The sequence below is a fragment of the Aquila chrysaetos genome, chromosome 5, assembly GCF_900496995.4.
Source record: "Aquila chrysaetos chrysaetos chromosome 5, bAquChr1.4, whole genome shotgun sequence".
Classification (NCBI taxonomy): Eukaryota; Metazoa; Chordata; class Aves; order Accipitriformes; family Accipitridae; genus Aquila; species Aquila chrysaetos.
This window is the reverse complement of record NC_044008.1, coordinates 65362676-65386616: the sequence shown is the minus strand read 5'-3', so window position 1 is coordinate 65386616 and position 23941 is coordinate 65362676.

Sequence of the window (23941 nt, the reverse complement as noted above, 5' to 3'; positions counted from 1 at the left end):
TCAGTCTTTTTACTGTTTCAACCATTCTTTTCACTGGCAAAAAAAAAAAATCCATTAATCAAATATCATGAGCTGTCTCCAATTATTTTGCCAAGCTGGGAAATTAGTGAAAATTCCACTCTGGAAATGTGAAAGCAAAATGCACCAGTACATTAAAGTGTTTTAAAGCCACTGCTGAAAAAGCGGTGACATGGTGGCTTTGTTCCAATTTTCTATCTATTTGTTGGGGTTTTTTTTTACCTTTTGTCCCTACAGAAATTCCAGGACTGAGTCAATTTTGCAAAAGTCACTTAGATTCCAGAAGGACTGAATTTGCAGCCTTGCTAATGTAATTAACAACTATTAAGCGAGTGTGTGCCCTGAGCAGCTTAATAGGAAAATCTAATAATGTTTCCTATTGGAATGTTCCCCGTTAAATTGTCAAAGTGCTTTAGTGTATGTTTTCTGTAGGCAGCATTGTTTAATGGAAATGTTACACAAATTAGTATTAGGCCCTTGGTGAAATGGGATCTTTAATTTAATTTGATTTTACAGCCAGGATGCAGAACGATTGCTGCTTTGGCCTTGCCAGCGTGCAGCCGGGCAGAATTAGGTTTTGCTGGGATCACCTTTGTAATGACTCCTCCAAAGTTCTCGCCTACAGAGTGGCCGAGGCTCAGTTATTAGCTGAGCTGTAAATGGCATTAATAATGTCCTTGTGGAGCAATAGCATGGCAGGATGGTCTCCATAAAAATAGGAATCCTGTGGCTGACCAGTGTTTTATTTTTTAAGGTGGGTAATAAAAGAAGAAAATGGAAAGCTTGTGCCTTTGTTTTTGTTTGCCCTAATGGGTGATGGGAGCGGAGGTGCAGATGTTTGTATAAAGCCCCGCTTGTTCCACGGGAGCTGCTGCCCGCCCCGCTTTCTGCTTGCTGAAACCCCTGTTGAGTTCGCTTGGGATTTTAGCAGTGGTGGTTAATGGAGCAGAGCCAGTGCCGGAGCTCCCTGGAGACCCTCGAGCAGAGTCCCCTCCCTGACGTTGTCCGTGTCCTGAGGTTGCAGAGAAAACAGCTGGATCTCCCGCCGAGGAGGGACAGGCAGGACAGGAGAATACAGCCACTGTCTACACTGCTTGTGTGGTTCCCATCACCAGCCGCGAGTGCCCATACTCGGATAATGTCTCTATCGTCCCTCTTTTACCCCTGGGGGGACTGAGCTGCGAGAAGGGCGATGCTCCCTGCCCCTCGAACCTGGCAAAGTGGTGAAATCCCAAAGAAAAGGAGCTGCTTCTCTTTTCTGTAACTACACAGTCTTCTTAGTCAGGGAGTCGGCTGGATTACCGGGAAGGATGCCAGGGCTAGTAAATGCCCAAATTTAGCCTCTTCCCCGCAAAAATCAGTGTAGCAAATGCTCACACTGCATAAGGGAGATGCTGGGATTGGCTCAGGCTGGGGTGGTGCAGCTCTGAGAGTTCAGTCTCGGCAAAATATTAACTAAAAAGGCAAGGTTTCTTCCTCTTTTAGTTGTTTCTCTTCTGGAGAGAAGAAGGGATGAACATCCCCCTGGATTTGAGGAGAGCAAGGAGGGCCATTTGTTTAGGAAACTCACTGAGATGGTGCAGCGTATCTGCAGTTTATATGTAAAGGGAAAGGTCTGCCTCTCTCTTCTGGCTGCTGCTTTAACTCTCCCCAGGAGGAAACTGCCAGGCCAGGGGTTCTTAAATTTTTCATCATGCAGGCAAAGCTGTTTCCTTCCCTAGCAAGGAGAATATCTTCTTCAGAGCAGACTGATTAATTCTCTCCTATGCGCCATCTTGTACTTTGGGTCTCACAGCACAGTTCCTGCAGTCCCTTGTGCAGCGTCGGGCGCTTCACAGATGTGTCTGAAGTCAAGGTCTCCTCCAGGAGCGGCTCCCGGTGTAAATCAGGCTGATTGTGCCGCAAGAATAGCAAATTACTGAACACTTTGCTGAGCAGCCCCCTTCAGCTCTGCTTCCCTTAGAGCACCAATGTGCATGCAAGCAGAAAACCCTGGGCTGTCCAGCCAGTATCCAGGCCAGCCCTGAGCCCAGGATAGCCAGGTTTGATTAGGATTTAATTGCAATTTCCCCTAAAGCACTGGCCCACCAACCCACCCCTACATGCTATAGTGTCTGAGATTCTCTGGGACCGTCTGTCTTCCAGAAAAGCCCTGTGAGCAAGGCAGGGGGTTTTCTGGGTATGCATCCCCTCCTGAACAAAGGAGCTGAAATGAAGCTGAGAGCCCAGGAGCACCCACAGGTTTCCTGGCGCAGCGAGCTGGGGGCTGGGAGTCAGCTGCCCTGATCTGAAAGAAAATTGGACTTTTCTTTCAAAAAAAAATTGATAGGTGGGGGAATTCTGACAGACAAAATTTTCTCGCTGGCTTTCAATGGCATTTAAACAAAGCTAGATCTAAATCAATAGCATTGGTATGTAAGGGCAGGGGAGTAAGAAGGGGGGTAGAGAAGGCAAATTATTTCGGTAGTTCTCGATGGAAAATGGTTTTAACAACAAACCCATTCTGCCCGCTTGTAAAACAATGAACTTTAAATCCTGGTATCCTCTGAGACAAAAGCCCCTAAGCAGGGGCTACTTTGACCAAAATTATCGAACAAGGAACTACACTTCTTGTGTTGTTCCCATTACCAGCTATGAGTGCCTGTAGCCATATAATGTCTTTGCTGTAGACTTCTGCTGTTGCAAAGGAAAAATAGTTGTTGGTTCCTCATACTGATGAGTCTGTAAGACCTTTGCTTCTTTTTGGTGGTGGTTTTTTTGTTGGTTGGGGTTTTTTTCCCATGAATATTAAAGCAGTTTTCAGAAGTTGGCTGGGATCACTTCCACTTTAAATTAGGGAAACCGAGGCAAAAATGGGGCTGTACCTTGCCCAAGATCATAAAATGAATAAATGACAGTTTGGGGTAGAACCCAATTTTTTCATGCTTCAGGCTGGCTGTGCAGAGCCTTGAGAGGGCACTAATGGTGCTTCCCTGGAAGCACAGGTGAGGACCATTTCCCCCACCTGTGAGGCAAGCTCTTTTCTAGCAGCAGGGCCATATGCCCCACTCCATACCATTTAACTAACAATTTACGTCTTTGCTGGAATGCCTTACACATAGGCAGATCTGGCAGTAATGGTACTTGATAAAATCCTTCAATTTTCTTGATTTGGTAATTGATGTTAGCAGTTTAATGCCTGCATGGAGCATGTTTTCATACTGTCAGCATGAATCACGTGGAAATGATGGATGAGATGTTGGGTCCTTAGAAGGAGTAGGGGCAAGAGAAGAAGCTGCCTTTCTCTTGAAGTATTTGGCTCTTATTTGCTACCTGCAAATGCAAATAGTCATGCTAGGACTTCACTGGTCATGAAACGACTTGGTCTAGGAGCAGCATAGAGAGAGACCTTGTCTCATGGCTGTGGTGTTGCTATCTTGGGTCCTTGCCCACGTTACGCTTTTCTTGGTTGAATATTGCCACCCAACTAAATTTAAATTAATTTATATCTTATTGGACATCGTGTTCCCTGAGAGAAAGCTTTTGTGAGTGCTGGGTGAAACAGGGATGGTGGGTCAGAGAAGAGTGTTATGGCAGTGTGTGTGCATCCTTGCTGGTGTCATCTGGACGTGCTTGTCCTTGCCGCACATCTCCTGAAGGTATGAGATGGCTAAAGAAACATGATCTCTGCAGGACCTCTGAGTCACTTCCATAAATATGAGATAAGAAAGTTGCCGTTCAGGAGGAAAATTAAAAGAAACTGTTGTCTGGGGTAGCGGGACACAATGCACCAGCCGCATGCTGGCCATGGCACATGTTGTGGCTGTGGTTAAGGCTCTCCAAGGAGATGTTGTTAGTGTTTGTCCTTGCAGAGGTTGCGGCTGACCTTCCTGATGCAGGGTTTGGAAGCTGCCATGGTTTGAATCTTCCTGTGATCTGGGGCAGGGAAACTAGAAGTAGAGGAGTGAGAATAGAGGATGGAAGGTGGAAAAGAAGAGAGAAAGTGGAATATTCTGCTAGTTTTTATCTGCACCAAAACCCTAGTCTGTGTGTGTGCTGTTTGATTTTGTCAGAGATGCTCTTGTCACAAAGACTTTGTTCTGCAGGGACAGTATCTGGGTGATGCTGATATGAGCAGGAGTTTTGGATTTGCGATGGGCTATCTGGTTTGAATCAAATAAAGAACCACTCTGAATCCCTGCCCAAAACACAAATGAAGCCTGCAGCATGTTAACAAGATGAGAAAGTCTGGCCAATTCATTTAATCTGTTCCAGGCTCCTTTTGGCTTCCAGGTGTTCATCTCGGATCACAAGCCAAAACATCCTGGGAGAGGCTCTTGCTGTCATATTTCCAGCCCATCTGATAAGGCTCGTGCCTCTGAGCCGGCATGCTGCTGCAAGATTCCCGCTCTGCCTTAGCCAGGGATGTCAGGTTAGGGCTTCAAGACCAGATCCAAACTGTAAATGTAAAAATAGAGGTTGTGTCAACCAAATGCCTCACCAACTGTAATGCAATTGACCTCATAACTCTCCTTTGGGACATGTGCTTTGTTTCATAAATGAGCAACTAATTTTCTTGTCCAAAGTCATATCAAATCCTCATGGCTGTTTCTCTATTTAAAAGGATGTAGGGGGCTGTGCAAGCAAGTGGGCAACCCCATCTATACATCAGTCAGTGCTAAAAGAGGTCCAAGCTCACCTCTGTCCCATGACAACCACATGCTATCGGGCTGACAGAGCCATGCAAGGACTGTTCAGGTATGCCCAGGCTCTCAGGTGGACTTAATGAAGCAGCGAGAGCCCTGTGCTAATGTGGGAAGTGGTTTGGGGCTGGTGATGGTCATGCTCTTTAGCTTGAAGCATGTCTGCTACAGTCACATCCCTTACAGCAGAGCAAGAAGCACTGAACTTGGACTTCCCTGTTCTTCCTTGGCTCTCTGAGCTCTGACTTGCTTTGGAGAGAGCAGAAGACTTTGTGGCGGGGCTCAGCAGCCCTTGCTGGAAGGAGGAAGCCCCCTGAGCTGTGCTTAGCCTCCCCAGCAGCAACCTCCTCTAAGGAGCCTGGTGGGATGGTGATGGGGGAGCAGGGGTAGGGAGGAAGGGGGGAAGACTCATCCCTGATGATCTTGAGCACTTGATGGGTGTTGGACTGCCCCAGACAAGGCTAAATCTCAACCCAAGGGACTTGTCTTTGCCCCAAAAGCCTGGCTTTTCTCATAGTTAAACTGAAGATGCTTCAAACTGACTTTTCAGTGTTTCTTTAAATTATCTGTGTATTCTCCTACCAACACTACAAGTAGTTGCAATTTTTTTTCCCCGAAGAGCTGAAACTAGTCACTTTTTTCCTCTAGGCTTCAGAGGAAACAGAAAGGTACTTAACTTATATTTTATTCATTGCAGTCACTATCTCTTGTTAATTTACTTACATTATTTACAGAATTTTAAAGTATTTTGTGTGTCAGGCAGCATCCCAGGCCCTATAAAATGCTAATTTTCAAACTGTATCAGAGGCAAACATCTTTCCTGGGCCTCTAGGTAGACAAAGGGTCATCCCCATTCTTAATTTATTTTTCATGATTCTATATATAAATGCAATAAAGCCTGCTTGAATGGCAGATCTCAGGCAACCCACTTCTCCGTGTGGTTAAATTTTATGAAGATCCATTGTGGTTGTGTTACTGGTACAATAAATTTAATTTTTGATCTAGTGCCCTTAATTACTAAGGATGACTGAACCTGGTTTAAGTACAGGAATAACTGTCTTGGAGCTTTGCCCTAAATGGGAATGAAACATAAGGTTCAGAAGGTTCAAGTAACTTTCTGAAAAGAAACTAAGTTTTATTTTCACAGTTGCTTCTTTGCACTTCCTGATTCCAGCGAGAGAGGAAGTGGGGGGAAACCCAAACCCCAGAAGGCTCTTAATGTTTTAGGTTTTAATCTCGTGTCTGTGAGCTCTCTGCAAATTGGTCCTGTTCCCAGCCTTGGGATGTTTGAATCTTTCGAAGTGCTGGGACAGTTGACACCATAAAATTGGGCAATACATGAAGATTTAGGGACATTTTAAGATAGTCTAAATCACTGTGACATGCCTGAACCATGTGTTTCCTGCTGGTCAGTTGTCTCTCAAGGTTTAAGGCCAGTCAATAGGAAACACTTGACATATTAGATTTCAGTGGCTTTTAGCCTGGCAGAGTATGGCCGGACATATAGCACACCCTATGAGCCCCTTTGTCTCTCGGTCACAGTGGCTATTGCCCTTGGTGTTTGCTGTACTTCTCCCAGATGTCCCTTAGGTGCCTCAGTGGTCCTCTGCACAGCTAAGAGGGCATGGGTGGCCCCACCGCTAATGGGAGCCGGGCTCTGCTAATTGCTCTGGAAAAGTCCTAGGGGAAAATGAGATCTTTTGATGTGAAGCATTGCATTCCTGCTTGCTGGACGTGCAAGCAGATAACCTTGCAGGTCTGAAGTTGCTTCAGGAGACGGGAGGCCAAGGCTCTGGATGCAGAGCGAAGGTGCCATGCAGATGGGTGCAAGGGCCAGGCATGAATCTGGGAGCGACCAGGGCTGGATTTGGCAGGCAGTGCCAGGACACCGCAGCACCAGCAAGCTCACCTTTGCAGACAGAGCCCTGGGCTCCTGCCTTTGTTTACGAGGCAGAGCATTTCTCCTCTGCTCCTCCTGAGGTCTGCCTGAACAAGGATGCCTCTTCTCGATCTGTTCGGTCTCCAGCAATGCTGGTGTGTCGAGGCAGTGGCTTCACCATTCTCTATGAGCGTCACGTCAATGAGAGGTCAGAGTGTGATAAATAAAGTGACTTAATCTCAAAATTAATTTAAAGGTGGCATTATTCTGGCTTTTCCTACCAGACAGGATGCTCTGATGTAGTGCCTCTGATCAAAAAATGTTGGCAGACTTGAAGACTTATTTTGAATTTTGTAGCCACTCTAAGAAGCAGCACAGCAGAGATATCAAGTTGCAAACACATGGTCTTGGCAATTATTTTTCAGTGCTTGGAGTTTCATGAAAGTTTCAAGATTTTTCCAGTGAACGCATCATGTTATGTAATGTATGCTAGCGCTGTGAGATGCCTCCTCAATTAAATGCAAAGTACAGAGCTTTACTGGCGAGATGATCTTGCGTGAGGTAGAGCAATGCAACCTGCAACCTGAGCACAGGCAGCCTGTGGATCACCTTCAAACCCTTGCTCCTTGGAGGCTGAAGCCAAGTTCCCAGCATCTCACAATGCAGATATCTATTGCTTCATCTAAAAAACTAGCTCAGTGACATGAGCAGGCTCACGAGCCCGTGTGTATAATGGTGTCAGCAGAGGGAGACGTGGCCCTGCACACGGCACTCGTGATATGTGATATTGTGATACGATAGAGCATGGCTCAGCCCCAAAATAACACTGGGGCATCCTGTGGTATGTGAGCAGCTACTCCTGGAGCTCTCAATGCACAGCTCTGCCAGCAGCCAGGCAGTGATCACCATCACTGGGATAGGGTAGACCAGGACATCATCTTTAAGGCCTAGCTTCTTCCCTCCATACCACTTTTGCCATTCCTGAGGTTGTTTTAGATGTAACTGGTAAAGTTTTGGTGAGGTTGGTTAAAGTGCCAACACATGTTCTTGGAGGGAGCAGCTGTGATGTTTCCAACTGTGATGGTATCTTTTCTGGAAAAATGACAGATACTTTTTTTTTGGAAATAACTGGGAAACCTCAGAGGTTTCCTACTGCTGAAAGCCAGGGAGGTCTTACAATGGGGATCTTAATGTCCTTTCAGGCCTCACTTCAGAAATAAATGCCTGAAGGACAGTCCAGTCCAGTCCAGTCGACATTGTGGTCCTGACCGCTGTCTCCAAAAGAACACAGCTGAAATCCTTTTGCTTCTTTGAAGTTAGCCACTGTGTTCCCATGGAGGTGCACACCTCTGATGGACACTAAGAGGACAAGGGGTTCCACTCTGTTCAACTCTAAGAAGACCCGAGTGAAGTACAAGGCTCTGCAAGACTGAGGAGACTGTTAACAATAACTAGCTCATGTTTAGGGGTCTGTCCTTGATGTTAGGCTTTTTTTGGGGGGGGGGGGGAATGTTCTTTTCCAAGTTAGCAACCTGCATGCGTGTGGTATTACACTGCTCAAAAATTCTTTGCATGTGCACTGTAGCTAGGAGGAATACACTTAACATACAAAAGCCATCATTCTACTAGGGAAAAAAAAAAATCTTATTTACAAGCTTATTTGACAGATCTCCCCCCGGCCCTTCATCTTAACCAAAAATTGGTGTGTTAATAAATGCAAGCCCCAAGAATCTTGAATGCTGCTCAGACACTTGTGAACGGCTTTCTCTGCAGCCAGTGTGAGCCTCCCTGGGAGCCTGGATGCGGCTCGCCCAGCACCCAGGAGCACACCCTGTCCAGGGCTGGCTCTGCCTCCTCCATTGAAGTCAGTGACACAGTCCTGGCTTAGGATACATTAGACTTATCTGCAAAGCAGAGCTGGTAGAATATGAACTTTGATAGGAATTAAGAATATGATAATTTTATAAGTCATTCTGTATGGAGCCATTATGAAATGGGGAAAGGCATCAAAAGCTGCCCATTTGAAAATTACTGGCCCACTGCAGGCAAATTTAAATATGTTCCTCTTCCATCCACAGTCTTTGTCACCACCTTGGTGCCATGTTCCAGTGAACCCATGGATCTACACCACCACCCATCCATCAGGCCTTCTTTTCACCATATGTAAAAGACCATCATCTTCTCCAAGCATTCACTTCAGGTTGACTTGAATACGCTTTGCCAAATGTTCTCCCTTTTCCCCAACCTCAGTTTGTCTTTTATTCCACTATGAGGTGAGAAAATCCTTCCTGAGGGTTTGGCAAATACACACAACAATGGCATTTGCCAACATTGGTTAAATCTGAATAAATAAACCCATCTGCTCCCAAAAGGAGCCTGCTCATTCTGTGATGTCACAGCCTGGCCTTGATGACATCGGTTAATCATCACAGGAATTACTGTGATGCCCCAGGCAATTACTGGCTAAAGCAGACGGGAGCTAGTTGCTGAATGGAGGAAGAAAAAGATTCTCTACAGATAAAAGCATGGGAAAAGAAATAATGGAAATTGCATGATAGGTTAAAGGAGCTTTTTATGTGCAGAATGTAATATTTCCCTGTCTGTGGGAGAGATGAATTCTTTTTTGCAAGGTAGAGAACCTCCAAGGAAATACACTCTAAATAGGCTGATGTATCCAGATACAATAGCAAGAGATTGCTTTGTTAAATGGACTGTAATTATAAATCCATGTACCTGGAGATAAATGAAGGGGGGACACTGTTTCTTTCAGGGCTACCCTGGAATGTTTCTGGATTCCAGAAACCTACTTTATACACATGAAAGTTAATGTATTCCACGCTGGATCTCCCATCTGATCATTTCCATTGCACTTGCTGAAGTGTATTATACTTCCAGGATGTAATTTGCTTCAGTGAAATTGTCATTTTTATTCCTAAATAACTAGCGACCACTGGGCTAAAGACAGCTCTCCAGAAAGTGACCTTGAAGATCACACACCATTACCGATGCCTTGTTTAAATTGCAGAGAAATGTTAGGACTGCATAATAAGATGTTGATTGTCAGGCTGAGCAAGCAAGCTGAGATGAAGAAGATGTTGGGAACTACTGCTTTGCCATCTTTGCCTAGACTATTCAAAATGCTTTTCTTGATTCTCTGTTCGTCCACTATCTTTCCTCTGCAAACTTCCTGGAGATAAGTTTCAGCTCTTCTTGGACAAATATTGTTCAGAATAAATAGGGAGGCAGAGGAAAAGTGTTTGTTTTATATCTCAGTGGGGTGATAAAAATAATCTCCAGGTAGGCTGCAGCCCCTGGACCATTGTTGTTTTGTGTTTTTGGCAGAAACAGTTTGGGCTGTATTGATTTCTTGTGAAATGAAATGTTAACAAATGTGTAGCAACAATGGAAGATGTTTCCTTCTCTTGCTTGTGAATTTTCTGAGTCCAGAGGATTTTTTAACCTTTATTCCCCAAGCCCCTGGTTGGAAATTCAGTGAGGTTCATGGGAAAATTCAGTGCAACAATTAGCTGTGTGTTCAGCTGGCTTCTCCCCCCAGATGGAGGCTGTAGTATCTCTGTCATGCGAGCCTGCTTAAGGTGTCTGAAAATAACAACAATTAAATATCCACAAAACTTTGGACACAAGGGAGCATAGAAGTAATGTTGCTAACAATTTTTTCCTTAAAAATCCTTATTATTTTAAAATTTATTAACAAATATTCTCTTGGGGGGGAGCTCCTTGGCAACTTAGTCTCATTTCTGCCTTAGCCTTGGGTTTTTTTTTTAGCATGCTATAAGCCCATGCAAGCATTGCAATACCCTGCAAGCTGAGGCAGCTGCTGACAACACAGCCTGGGAGCAAAGCTGGGTACCACACCGTGCTTTAAGGGTGCCAGCAGCTGCGGGGAAGAAAATCTGAAGCTTGCTTTGCTGTTTTCCATCTCCTAACTGAAAAAAGGCTAGTAAGGGGAAATTAATGGGGATCAGCCCCTCCTGGTGTCCACAGAATGCTTGGTTTTAAGCAGCAGTTTTCATCCAAATCTCAGTAAAATGCATCTAATCCATGTACTTTGTGTTGTAGTAACTCAGCTCATAAGCTGCCCTCCAGCACTGCTGCTGCGTACCATGCTCTGATGCATCAATCCCATAATATTCTGCTTCTCCATACGTGACCTCCCTGCATTGTATGGCTGTTTGCAGGGTTATCCAGGTGCACCGCACTGTAAGTACAAGCTCCCAACACGCTCTCCTTCCTGTAGTTTACGGCTTTCACTGTTCTGGCAGGGAACAAAAGGATCTGACCTTCCTAAGGGCGAGCAGGGAAGTTACTAAATAACCAACTTCTCCCTTCCCCAAAAGGCTGTAAATTGTGCTGAAATAGTGGTTTCACGATATGCCAGATGAGAAGCTGTTGTAGGCCACTGAATGATTTTTAATTGGACGTGAACCAGAGGAAATGCTTTACCCTGGAAAACTCCCACCTTCCCTCTCTCATGGAGCACACACGTTTGCTGCCTGCTCTCTCCAGCCGTGCTCTTGCTGGAAGCACTGGCAGTGTCCGTGGGTTGGGCTGGGTCATGGTCCACCCCAGGAAAGGATACCTCTTCTTCTGAGGCACAGAGATACCATCCAGCTCTCAAATCGCTGCTAGCCTCTCCTTTGAAAGCTCAGGGACAGCTCAAGGTCTTTGGACTTGCTGAAGATTTGGCCACGTGGGAAGGACCCAAGTGCTGGGGTTTAGGTGGGCACAGCATCTTGTGGATTTGGGTTCGTTGGTTTGTTTTGGGGACAGGTCCTATGAGCTAGAGAGATAAGGACAAGTGGAGGAAATGAGTCTGCTCTGTTGAGAAGAACATCATAAACGGTAGCAAAACAAGGCCCCAAAGCCAGCAGGTAAATGAACTGGGTTTGTGCCACCTGTCCTTCATCTGCAGCTTATGTCCACGTTCTTGCCTTCCTGAAGAAGGCAAGACAACAAACACCACAACAGACTTCTCTTTTTGCCTGTGTAACTTTTCTTAAACACCATAAAAAGCTCCCCTTCTTTAGAATATAGTCCTTCTCAAAGGGCATTTACACACTCTTTCTCCTCTTGGTTTTTTCCATGCTTTGACATCATTACGTGAGGGACATTACTGAGCTCCTAACTGTGGAATAAATGGTTCTGAGCCAAAATGTTCTGCTGAAAAAAAAAAAGTATTTTCCATGGCTCCATCTAAATGCAGCCAACTTGATTTTCTGTAGCTCCAGTTTTATAGGAGAGATTTCTGAAGTCCTACCCTGAGGTCACCAACTTGTGGGAAAGGAACACGTGGTCGATCAGACTTGTGATTTCTCCCTCCCCAGCCAGTAAGTATCAGTGCTACTTTTCACACTATTGGGGAATGACCCTAATTAGGCTTATTAAAGTTAGTTCTATATTAATTGTGTGGCCATGATCCTACAAACACCTCTGCATATGTACAAACGTTATTAATGTTAAGAGTCCCTGCTAAAGCCAATGAAGCTGAATCCATGCTGAAGGTTGAACGTGTTTATTAGGGCTGGTGAGAACAAGGTCTGTACCCAGGCATTCACTCCATTTTAGTGTAAGAGAGGAGTTTCTGATCACTGATGCAGTGTTTTAGATAGATTGTCTAGAGATAGAAGCAAGAGTTTCATATAAAATAAGAGCTGAACCAATTATTTCCTCAAATTAAAGCACAGTCCCAAGATTATTTTTTTTCCTTTCAAGGAAAAGATGAGTTTAACTTATTTTTATACCATGTTATTGTGGCTGAGGACTCTACTGGTGTCTTCAGAGCTCCTTATAAAATGCTGCCACTGCTGCACCAGTTGCAGTTTCCTAATGCATTTCAGCTGCAAACCAATGTAGTCAGTTCCACTACCAGGACTGTTTTGCAGCACAAGCAGGAGCAGCATTGTTCACAGGGCGTTGCTGAGAGCACTCGAGCACAACTTTACCACCCCGAAATGCTGTTCCTGCCCATTCTGGTACCATGGAAGTAAGTGGTAACTGCAAGAGATGACAAGGGGCTTGAAACTGTGCCAAGCCTGTGTGCATCCACCTGACCTGTAAATAACGCTGGCCTTGCACCCTCCGGGGCTGGCACTCTCTCTTGGCTCGAGATCAGATGTCCCCTGGGGACTGACAGTAGCCTGTCTCTCAATTTGCTCTCAGTCACTTCATGCTTCAGTAAGACAGAGCACTTTTCTTCATGAAACTTTTGAGTCTTCTGCTTGTCAGGTCTCTGATGCTGTGCTGTGATCTTCAGGAAAGGCCTCCCGGTGTATTTCTTTGTTCTTTGACTAATTGGAACCTCAGGAAGGAGATGTGCACTGTGGACACGAGTGTGCTGCAGGTTTGATTCACTGTAGCATGTCCTATTGAGAACTTCCCAAGGTTCACTGCTGCCATGACTCACTGTGTATTTTCTCTTCTGGTCTATGGTTCATTAATTCAAGAATTAAACTTATTGCTTCTGTAGATAGAGGCTATATGAGAGCATCCTATTGAGTTTCTTAACAGTTCTTGGTTTTGGTCATTCTGAGCTATTCAGAAGCCTGGTTTTGAATGTGTCAGAATAGATGGAAAGAATTCAATTGATTTTTTGGGGAAGTTTGCTTTAGGTCATTCATGAAGAAGAAGGGACACCACCTGAAAATGTTCCTTGAAAGTACTTCCTCCTTTCCACTAACTTCACAGGAGCTGAAGAGGTGGGCAGTCTGATTATGCAGAAGAGCCACCACAGGTCAAGGAAAGTCCTCAGCCCTTGTCCAGACCCTGTAGGCAGCTGAATCTGAACAGTGGCTGTTATCACAAATGCAACACTACCATTTGCTGTGGAGATCTCTAATGAGCCAGGAACGCTGGAATTTTTCCAACACGTCGCCCCTGTTGGCTGCCCTCCCATTTGGTCATGCTAAACGACTAGGTAAATAGGCCTTTCATGAAATCTAACACCCGCTCTACCTAATCCCCCCTGCCTTCAAACTGTGGGGCTAATCAGTTGTTTTGACATAACTGGGATCCAAATTCTATAAGGAACATGGCCAAGAAAAGTTCAAATCCAAGACCAAGATTAATGAGAACTTCAAAGAAATTTACCACCAAATGTTACTAATTTAGTACACCCTGTGTTTGAAACCAATGACCTAATTGGAAACTATATTCTTTAAAAGCCATTATGTCCCAGCTCCTTAGTATTCGGGAGGTGGCTTCTGAGATCAGAGTAAGTTTATGTCATTTGGTAGGATGGGACAGTGGATTTCCACCCCCACTACCTAAAGCTGGGATAAAATATCCTGCTGTTGACTGTGTTAGGCGATTGTGCTCTTAATGCACAATAAATAACAGATTCATAATCAGACAAACAATTTCCTTCTGCTCTCCAATAACTGAGTATAATATTACAAATCCTTTAAAGCTGGTTAGAGAAACAAAAGGTCTGATTAACTTTGCTGACATATTGCCAAAAAATCAGCACATTAAAAAAAATGTACTTAGCGTAAAAATGTATGTTATTGCATGGGGCTGCTGTTGGTACATCTGCCTTCCCAGAGTTTCATCAAGGTCTAAACAAGTATGTGTGCAGGAGTCAGTCCTGCACTTGGCTATGGAATTGGGTCAACCTGGGAAGAAAACCTAAGGAGAAAATCAGATCACTGATCCCTTTAGCAAAGACCCATCAACCCGCTGTGGAGGTCAGGCATCCTGTGGTCAGCTCAGGCACATCTCCATGTCTTACCTTCTTCCTAGCACTGCCACAGGGTTCAATACTTTCTTGAAAGGGTCCTGCTGTCACCTGTGATGAAGCCATTTGTCCTGCATCAGACCACACTGATCCTCACCTAGAGAGCCAGGATGGAGGCACTCCTGGTGGAGAGCCTGCAGGGTTTGCTCAGCAGATGAGCTCAGATAGAGTAAGACTAAGGTGGGACTCATCTCACCTGCTGCTGCAGGTGCAGGTCTTCTGTCAATGTAGACTCTAAATCACAGTTTTCTGTATATAAGGGAGGAGGAAAATGTTTCTACCTTGGTAATCTACTTTGGTGTGAACTGTACTGTCTTCTGGCAGTGGCTGTTTCTCTGCTCTGACTGCAGGGATACTGCAGTGACAGCTCAGATGCTCTGACTGCAGGGATACTGCAGTGACAGCTCAGATGCACCTTCATCTCCTGAGCATCAGTGAGGATGCTCAAGAAGATCCCCATCCTCAGCAATGTTCCCAAATCACACAGCCAGGCTATGGAGGATCAGCACAGCCATCCCTACTTTGCTGAAGACAAGGTGCCCTATGGGTTAGACCACCCTTCCCATGACTGATACTAGGCCCTTGCCCTTCTTATTAGCCTGCCTTTCTGCAGCTAAATCAAAACTGCTTTGAATGTAAGACAACGGAGAAAAGAAGCTTCCCCAAGCCTTGGTGATGTTTCAGCTGCATGGATGCCTCCAAATCAGGCACCAGATTCAGCCACAGCTGCTGCAGAGAGATTTGCACAGAAGTCCTTCCGTAGGCTTGTGTGTGTGTGTGCGTGCGTGTGCTCACTGGGTGTCCATCACACACAATGCGATGTCTCTGTGGTTTTGCACATGCCGGGGGAAATGCTGACAGTTGCACGGTGAGGCTACGCCAGACAGCAGAGATGTAGGTTTTTATGGTTAGAAATTCTTCAGTTCAAAAGTTGTGAGACTTTTTGAAATGAGCTGGGTTTATTTAAAGTAATGAGAATTTATTTCTTGCCATTGAGGATACTAGTGTCTAAGAAGGAGCTGTGAAGCAGTCTTCTCAAAAAAACCTTGATTGATTGTTCTGGGCAAAATAACAGCTCTGGAAGGATCTGTAGAGAAAGTTTTGGTCCATACACCTGAATAACCATTAAGTTAATTATTTGGGATGTGCTGCAGTCCATTTCAGACGCTGTAGAGGATCTGGTATACCTCATTTGCAAACACTGCCACCTCCCATACAGTTCATACCCCAGTGCTAAGGTGGCAAACAGACCATGAAAGAAGAAATGTAGTTTTTCAACATAAAGCCAGGCTGTGAGCTGCTTACCTGCCACTGCAGAGGGGAGGGAGGAACTCCCCTTAAGCTAGAGGACCCAACATTCAGACCTGCCATTCTCTGAGGATTTTCTAGTAATTTGGAAATAAAAGTTAATTTCTAATGGAGGTTACGTCGTATCTCAGGCTAATAGCTGGTGTTTTTCGTTTCCTAAATCAAAGTGTAATTCCCCCTTTCTGCCTGACTTAAATGCAGAGAGCAGTTATCAGTTAAAAAATAAATAAAGGAATAGCAAAAAAGAAGAGAGGACTTGACAGGGCTGGAGCAATTTGGATATATTCAACCTTTAAGAAAGATTCCTTGTTTTCACATCAGTGATATTTTGCCAATAACTGCTTAGCGAACATCAAGGAAGGTTTTTCTTGGGTCATTTTCAGAAAACAGTTTAAAAAAAAAAAAAAAAGAAAGAAAAAACCCCAAACCAAATGGGGTCCTTTGTTGGCTGAAGAGCTGATTCCTGCTTGGGTGTAGGTTACTTAATCCAGGTCTGATACTCAGCCTGGTGGCAAACAGTGAGGTTTGAGCAAGTTCAGCTGAGCTGTACGATTCACCCCTACTGAAGACATTTCTATGCACTCCCAGTGTTACCAAACTCATCTATTAGACATTTATTAATTTATGCTCGACAATCATCCTTTCCCACTCCAATGCAGGACAGCATCCCCGTTCAAGGCAGTGCTGAAGCACACACTTGTTGAAGCACTCGGTTAGCAATCCTGCATCTGCTGAGGAGGGCTGGATATTTAAGTGATTTCCTCTTCGAGGCCTTACAAGCCTTGTGGGGTTCATGCCACCTTAGGAGCCTGGGCAGAGCTTGAAAGGTTTAAGTGCAGGAGAGACCATATTTCCCAGAAAAGGGAAATTTGTATTTTATAAACCCCGTAGTACCCATTTTGCTCACATCCATTTTATGATTATAATTACTTAGATTACTTTTATTTTAGATGAAGGAAAACAATAATGAAAGGGTAACTAAATAAAAAGGCTCAGAAAAAGAAGGAAAACACTGTGGTTTCTGTTCAGAATTTTTAACCCTTCAGCAAGAGGAAGGGCTGGATCTTTAGAGGTGGAGGAAAAGGCTGGCTTGTAGCTACACAGAGACCACTAAGATTTCAATCTGCTCTTTTCAATGCAGCATTCATTCCTGCCCTTAAAGAAAGGTGAATCTCCTATGCCTTTTTAGTGCTTAAATGAGTTGTGACTCTCCAGATGTCTGCAACAAAATTGGGCATAATAAATACATATATATTATAAATATTATATATATACACACACATAATAAATATATATATGTATAATGCAGTTTAAGCGAGTTTAGAGGACAGGTCCAAACTCCAGAAGGTCCTTTCTATCAGCACCTCTGAGTGATGGACACTATAGAGACCAAAGGCTCACCTGTAGGTGGGCGTCTGCTGCTGTCCATTTTGTCATGGGTGAGTTATCGATCCACAGAGCTGCTTCATCAATGCTGGGAATTTCCAGGAGACTTTGTCAAATGTGGGGGTTTTGAGGGGAAAAAAACCCCAGAATTTTCTGCTAACGGGAGGTCTAATTCCCACAGAAATGCCTATTGCAGAGACACCCGCTCCCTCCATCCTCGCTGGAGTGTACCGAGAGGGTGACGCTGTAGAGCTCAGCCCAGGACAAGTCAGGGGTCGAAAAGGGCACCGTGTGCTGCAGCATATCACCTCTGTTGATTAACGGTCCCATGCTCAAGCAATGGAGCAACTGTCTTCATCCCTGGCTCAGCTCGTCTGAACCTCTTGTAATGCTCACTGGCTGATGTCCTCTATATGCAGAGCAGCACCAAATGCCTGTGACCCACCCTGCCCCGAGGGCTCCTTGATGGGCTCTGAGTCTGAACAAGGCTTTTCCACCTCAAACAACTGATTTTATATGAATTAGATAAATAATTAAGATAATCGCCGGTCTGAGGGTGTGGCTGGCAGGCCGAGGTCCCTTTTCAGGTTCCAGCTCAGAGTCCAGCCCCAAGGTTCAATGAAGCGAGCTTTGTTTGTTCTCAGCAGCTAGGCTGTATTTGTGCAGGTACAGTGAATGAATTGAGAAAGGCATCTCCAACACCTGCAATCCGCTGCAGTAAGGCAAATAGAGATTAGAATCCTGTAAATGTCTTTGAGTGTGATAATTGCTAAAACAAGACAAACCTCGGAGCACGGACTCATGATCACTGGAGACCCTGTGTCTTCATAAACACCTCTCATCCCTTTTCCAGTTCTCATTATAGTGGTGGAAGCTGCCTTTCCTTATTGCTATAATACGTAAAACCCCACAAAGGACACAAAACTTGTTCTTCCCACTGCACTGGGCTATGCCTGCACGTTTGAGATGCCCAAAGATCAGAGCTCCGGAAGCACTGCCTGGATTGGGTTTGCTGAATTTTCTTGACCTTTTCTGGGTGTTTCACCCCAAAAAAGGACACAGCATCTTTTTCTCGATCCCTCACGAGCCTCAAGAAGCAAGTGACATGCACCTTATACCCACCACAAAGTGCATGGCAGGCTCCTAGGAAAGCAAGCAGATGTATTGGTCTCTGTGCAGCGGCAATCAGGAAGGGAATTAAAATTATGATATGTTGCCATGGTAATGAAGTCGCAGGATTTGGCTAGGAGGAAAAGTGAGGTTGTAGCTAGTTGCTCATGAATTCCTCAGTAGGCTTTTCAATACTCTGTTTCCTTTAAATGAAATTGGAGAAAGACTTGCAGTTCATAGTGGGGATAAAAATTTTATGAAGCTAAATCTAGGCAGTGTTTTAGTGTCAGTCAGCATTAACCCACAGCATGAACACATAAATAATTGAAATTTCAAATACCCCAGTGCTCTGGGTTAGAGCACCAGCAGCACTTGAGGGCTGGTGCTCCGCAGGCAACCCTGGGAACCCCAGAAGATCACGAACCTCTTCCCAAGCAGCCTGGGCTGGATGAAAACACCCTTCCCTGCATCCTCCCGCTGCCCCAACTCCTTACAGGATTTCTTCTGGCCAGAATAGAACAACAAGACAAATCTGACAGGTTTCCTCTGGCTTGGAGCAGGGGAGTTTAACTGCTTAGGGAAGTATTTGCAGCTCTCTCTTGAAGACCAGGTTTCTGCTTATCCATAGGAGCCTGACTGTGGTCAGCAGGATGGCTGTGGGCTGGCGTTTGTGTGTGTGAGATCAACTCTGCCCCTGCCAGGAGCCCGAATAAAGAATCCTGAAGCAGGTGAACAGAAAAATAAATGCAGTTAGTAAAAAAATCATAGAAACATAGCAGAGTGAAAAGATTGCAAAGCGCTGCTTGTTTGTGAGAGTGATGGTTGGTTTTGAAAATGGATATTCAATGGAGATTTAAAAAAATAAAACAAGTTTTTGGTTTTTTTGACCAACCCTGGCCTTAGTTCCCCCCCTTACATCTATAACAAGCTGAAAATTAATTTGCAAAGAGAAAAAAATAATAATAAAAACAACTTATAATGTTTTCAGCAAGAATAACACTAGGAAAAGGAAACTGGCCCCAATTTTTCCTCAAATTTGATTTTAATTGTTCTTTTTTCTGCTTTTCTCTTCCAGACCCCCTTTTTCAGAGGCAAACTGAGCGCACCCTCAGCAAGTTTGCTGGCGACACCAAGCTGCGTGGTGCGGTTGACACGCTGGAGGGAAGGGATGCCATCCAGAGGGACCTTGACAGGCTTGAGAGGTGGGCCTGTGCGAACCTCAGGAAGGTCAACAAGGCCAAGTGCAAGGTCCTGCACATGGGTCGGGGCAATCCCAAGCACAAATACAGGCTGGGCGATGAGTGGATTGAGAGCAGCCTCAAGGAGAAGGACTTGGGTGTGTTGGTTGATGAGAAGCTCAACATGACCCAGTAATGTGTGTTTGCAGCCCAGAAAGCCAACCGTATCCTGGGCTGCATCAAAAGAAGCCATGTGGGGACTTCTTCCCTCTGCTCGACTCCACTGAACAGCTGGTCGGGGAAGACAGGGATGAGGTACCTCAGCTAGCTGCATCCTTGTGCCCTCCACTCTGCAGCTCTCTCAGGCAGGGGTACAGCTTCAAGCCCCTTCCGTGGCTGCCCGTCCACCTCTGCTCCTCCTGGGACCCTCGTACCCACCGCCTCCCTCTGCAGAGCTAGCGAGTGAGTTGGATCTTGCAGCAGACCCTGCCGAAGTCCAACCTTCCTGCTGCAGGCATTTAGTTTTCCACGTTTACTCCCTTGCTCTAATACAGCAAAAAGAACTAATGCCAGGCGGAATTTGCAGCTGCTGGGAAGGGGAAAACTAAGCTTGTCATGGCAGCAGCATGGATGTTTGTTGGGCTAGTATATGTGTACAAGTAAAACTTCACCCTTGCTGTTGCAGGATGGGTTGCTCAGTTGAGGTGGGCTGGTATCTCTACACTGTGGTGCAGCAGGCAGTGGCATTTCATTCAGCTCTGGAGGTTTTTAACATCTGTCTTACAACATTCTTTCCACCATGGTTATAAAACAAGCACTTCACTGTTAGAGGACACAAGTGGAGGTGGATCAGCTTGATATTGGGAAAATTGCTGGATGAGACATGCCACAGCCCTCTTCACCTGTTTCAGCATGGAGCCGTAGCCCATCCACATTATAATCAGGGTGACTGCTAGGAGCAAATATCTCAGACCCCTTCCCAGCTCTACAATAACTGTAAAAAAGTGAAAACAATGGGTGAAATAAAGAAATGGGCACCCTGTCACCTTCTGCAGGGCTCCTGTCTGGTGCCTCTGCTGTGCAAGAGAAGAAGAAATGCAGGTCCCTAAGGAGCTACCGTTGCACTGCAGGGTGGCAGGGGCCCATGTGAGTATGACTGTGGGTGTGACACTGGTCAAGGCTGGAGTGTTGCAGTCAGTGAATTTCACAGTGCTTGGGGATTTGTGGACCATCCCAAGAGCAGAACCTAGCTCTTCTTGGCAGATGTTCCCATTTCCACCAGTGATTGCATTCCCTAAAAACCCACCTGCCAGAGGGGCTGGGTTTGATTTTTGCAGCCCTCACACAGACCAGCTTGTTGATCCTCTGCTGAGATGTCCAGCCAGTTCAAGGGTTTTTTGCACTTACCCACTTCCACCCCTGCACCCCCTACTCTGGAGTGCATGTGTAGTGGACCTTCTCTGAAAAACAAGCAGCACTGTGTCCTGGAGCTGACTTTGGGAGGCTCCAAACCCTTTCAGCAGCCCACCTTCCATAGTAGTCCTAGGCAAGTATCTTCTGGGCCCTTAGAAGAGGGAGAACCAGCACCTCATGGCAGCTGTGGAGGTAAGAATGAAGTAAGGAGCTCTGAGCAACCAGACCTTGCAGAAGTGCCTGGGGGAAGAGGAGTCCTGGCCCTGAAGAAGGAGGGTCCAATGGCCCCTGGGAGGGATGGTGCTGGAGGAGGTTAGGGTGGGGGTGTTTTCTGGGGGGAGACCCAGATTTGCACCAAAGCTCATCTCTTTCTGAGGCTGAGGGATTCAGCATTTTGAGCAAACGTTGGTGACTTAAAATACATTTTAATGGCCATTGCATGTTATTTGCCTTCCTTTTCTGCAGAGCAGTCAGTGGGTGATAGCCTGGGGGAGGAACAAGGGGGCACAAGATCTTGGTGTGCTTGTGTGAATGTGTGCTGTTCTCACGGGCTGGTGGTGTGTGGTCTGACCTGTCTGTGTTCACTAGTGCAGAAGAAGTATTTTGCACTACTGGGAGGTGGGTGGTAGTCAACAGACCTTCTCCACTGCTCAGGCCCCTTAGGTGCCTTCTGTGGAGCTGTCAAGGGGGAGGAGGAAGGGGGCAGCATGCTGAGCCTCACTAAAGGCTTTGCAGACCTCCAAAATTTAGATGCTGTTCAGAGCTGTATCTGAATAGTAGTCTTTGTAGTCCCCACAGGACCTGATGATATGCCAGGGCTTCTAACGATGAGTCTGGTTTTGGGTGGAAATAGGCCATTGTGAAAGAAATCTCCATTGCATTTGATGTCATGCTTCCCTCTAGAGCCATGGAGGTCAGAAAGAGGTCAGAAGCACTGGATTTGCTAGGCATAGTGATGGGGTTTCTTTCAGCTGGGAGTCAAAAGTGGGCTTTTCCACGCTAGGGAAAACTTGAGACCTCCTGAACATCAGACCTTGGAGCTTTCCCCTCTGCCCCAAGCCCGGCTCATGAGGGCCCTGCTCTGTGCCTGAGAGGTGAGCAGTGCTACCTGGCACTGACTTGGCACACCAAGAGAAAATAAACACAAGGAATTACTGCTGGCTCTTTCTCTCTGGTGCTACACTTGGACTGGCTCCACTGTGGCATGTGAATAAAGTGTCAGGTTGGCTGCTGTTGGATCAGTAGGTTGATTTTGGGACTTTTTTTTTTTTTTTTTTTTTTTAGGCTATGAGAAAACAAAAGTACCAAAGGAAAGACTTTTTTCCCTCCCTACTGTGCTAAGCCAAGCCAGACTCATGTGATTGCTCACTCAGCCCGGGAAGCAATGGTCTTCAGATGGTCTGGGACGCAGAGGTAGGCAAGGGTGCTTATTTAAAACAACTTTTCTTTTTACTGCTAGGTTTGAATGACTTCTAGAGCTGGACAGAAATAGAAAATCACTATGAGGTGTCTCTGTGGTGGGAAATTATGTCAATTGTTTACTTTCTGTAGACCTCCAAATTGGGCCTATTTTAAATTAAAAAGAAAAAAAAATCAGAAATACTCCCATGAACCTGTTTTTCCTTATTATTTAAAAAGAAAGAAAGAAAGAAAAAGATTTCTCAATAGGTGCTTAGATACAATTTCCACTTTCAGTACTAACTTGAACAATTGTCAGAATCAGTTCTGATATGCAAATTTACAAGGCGCTGAACCTGAACAGAGATTTTTGAAAACTCTTCCATTTAAAAGGTTTGTCACTCAAATATTTGCTAAGACAAAGCTGACAATCACAAATCTCTGGTAGCATGTTTAAGAAAGGGCTGTTAATATCTCTGAGGTTGGGATTGACTCAAATTTCCTGCTAGGGACCATGGTGCAGAACGTAAACAAAATAAACAGGGAAAAGTTAAATCTGAGCAGGACTACAATGTTATTTAAGAGCAATTCTTAATTAGACAGAAGTTTCTCCAAAACTTTTAATGGCTTTCTCTGATAAAGTCTCCCATTTAGGTAAGTTTCTCTAATATTTTTTCAAAAGAGTAAAATTAAACTGTTAAAGCCCCAGAGGTAACAACATGCCATTTCAGCCAAAATAACTATAAATTCCAGCTTAAAACCAAACTATATTTCACCGAAAGAATGAAAACTTCCAAAGGAAATATGAACTGCTTCTTCAGGATGGGTGGGGAATGGGAAGACCCCCCATTTACTGAATGCATTTTTCTAGCAGAAGCCCTCTAAAACAAACTCTCATTTCCTATTGGAAAAGTGTAGATCTCCTATCAGCTGAAAACCATTGTTTTGGCATTAAAAGTAATTAAAGTTCTTAACCAGGAACAGGAGGTAGGCTGGGTAAAGGGAAACCTCTGTGGGATGTGTGTTGCCTCCCACTTGCAACAGTTTTGAGTGTCGGAAAGCATCTGACTAGGGATGGCAGGTCCGCGGTGGCTGGCTTAATGAAGCAAATCATTACAAAAAGACAGGTCTCTAATGGCAAGCACTGGAAGTGTTGAATCTTTATTACAGCATTCTCAGGGGTGTTCATTTTAATCAGTGCCTGGATGGTCTGATTAGGTCTGTTTGTTCTCTTTTGTGAATTACTGTGCAATTCAGCATTAACGAAGGTCTAATTTTATAGTGTTATTGTTAAAGAAGGTAATACAAGCCTGGGAATACTGGCAAGGAAATAAACTTTTGAGGTCCATGCCAGTACTTAGCTCTCTGAACTAGCTCTGGTAAATGAGTAGATCAAACAGAACTTTGACTTTCAGCTCAGAGCCACCACCCATTTTGTAGACTATCCATTAAGTTCTCCCCAATGCTTTTTAATTACATTTCTTGTTCTTCCCATTTCTCTGGCGAGGGAAACTGGCTGCAGGGGAAGGACGATGGTTCCTCCTGGTACCATCTGTGCCAGTTAGACCTGGGAAGCACTGGAGATTTCAGAATGCTGGAGCTCCTGCCAGAGGGCTGGCATGACCTAGACTTCAGAGCCTTGCCTTCGACTGCGCCCGTTGGAGCTTTCCTTGTTTGCCCCTTGGCAGCTAGGTTTTGTAGACAAGTGATGGGTCTTTTGGCTTCTGTTTTGCCAGGAAACTGGTTTTGTGAAGGTGTAGAGATAGTGTAAACCTTCATTGGTGACAGAAATCGATTCAGACCAGTGTAATCCTAA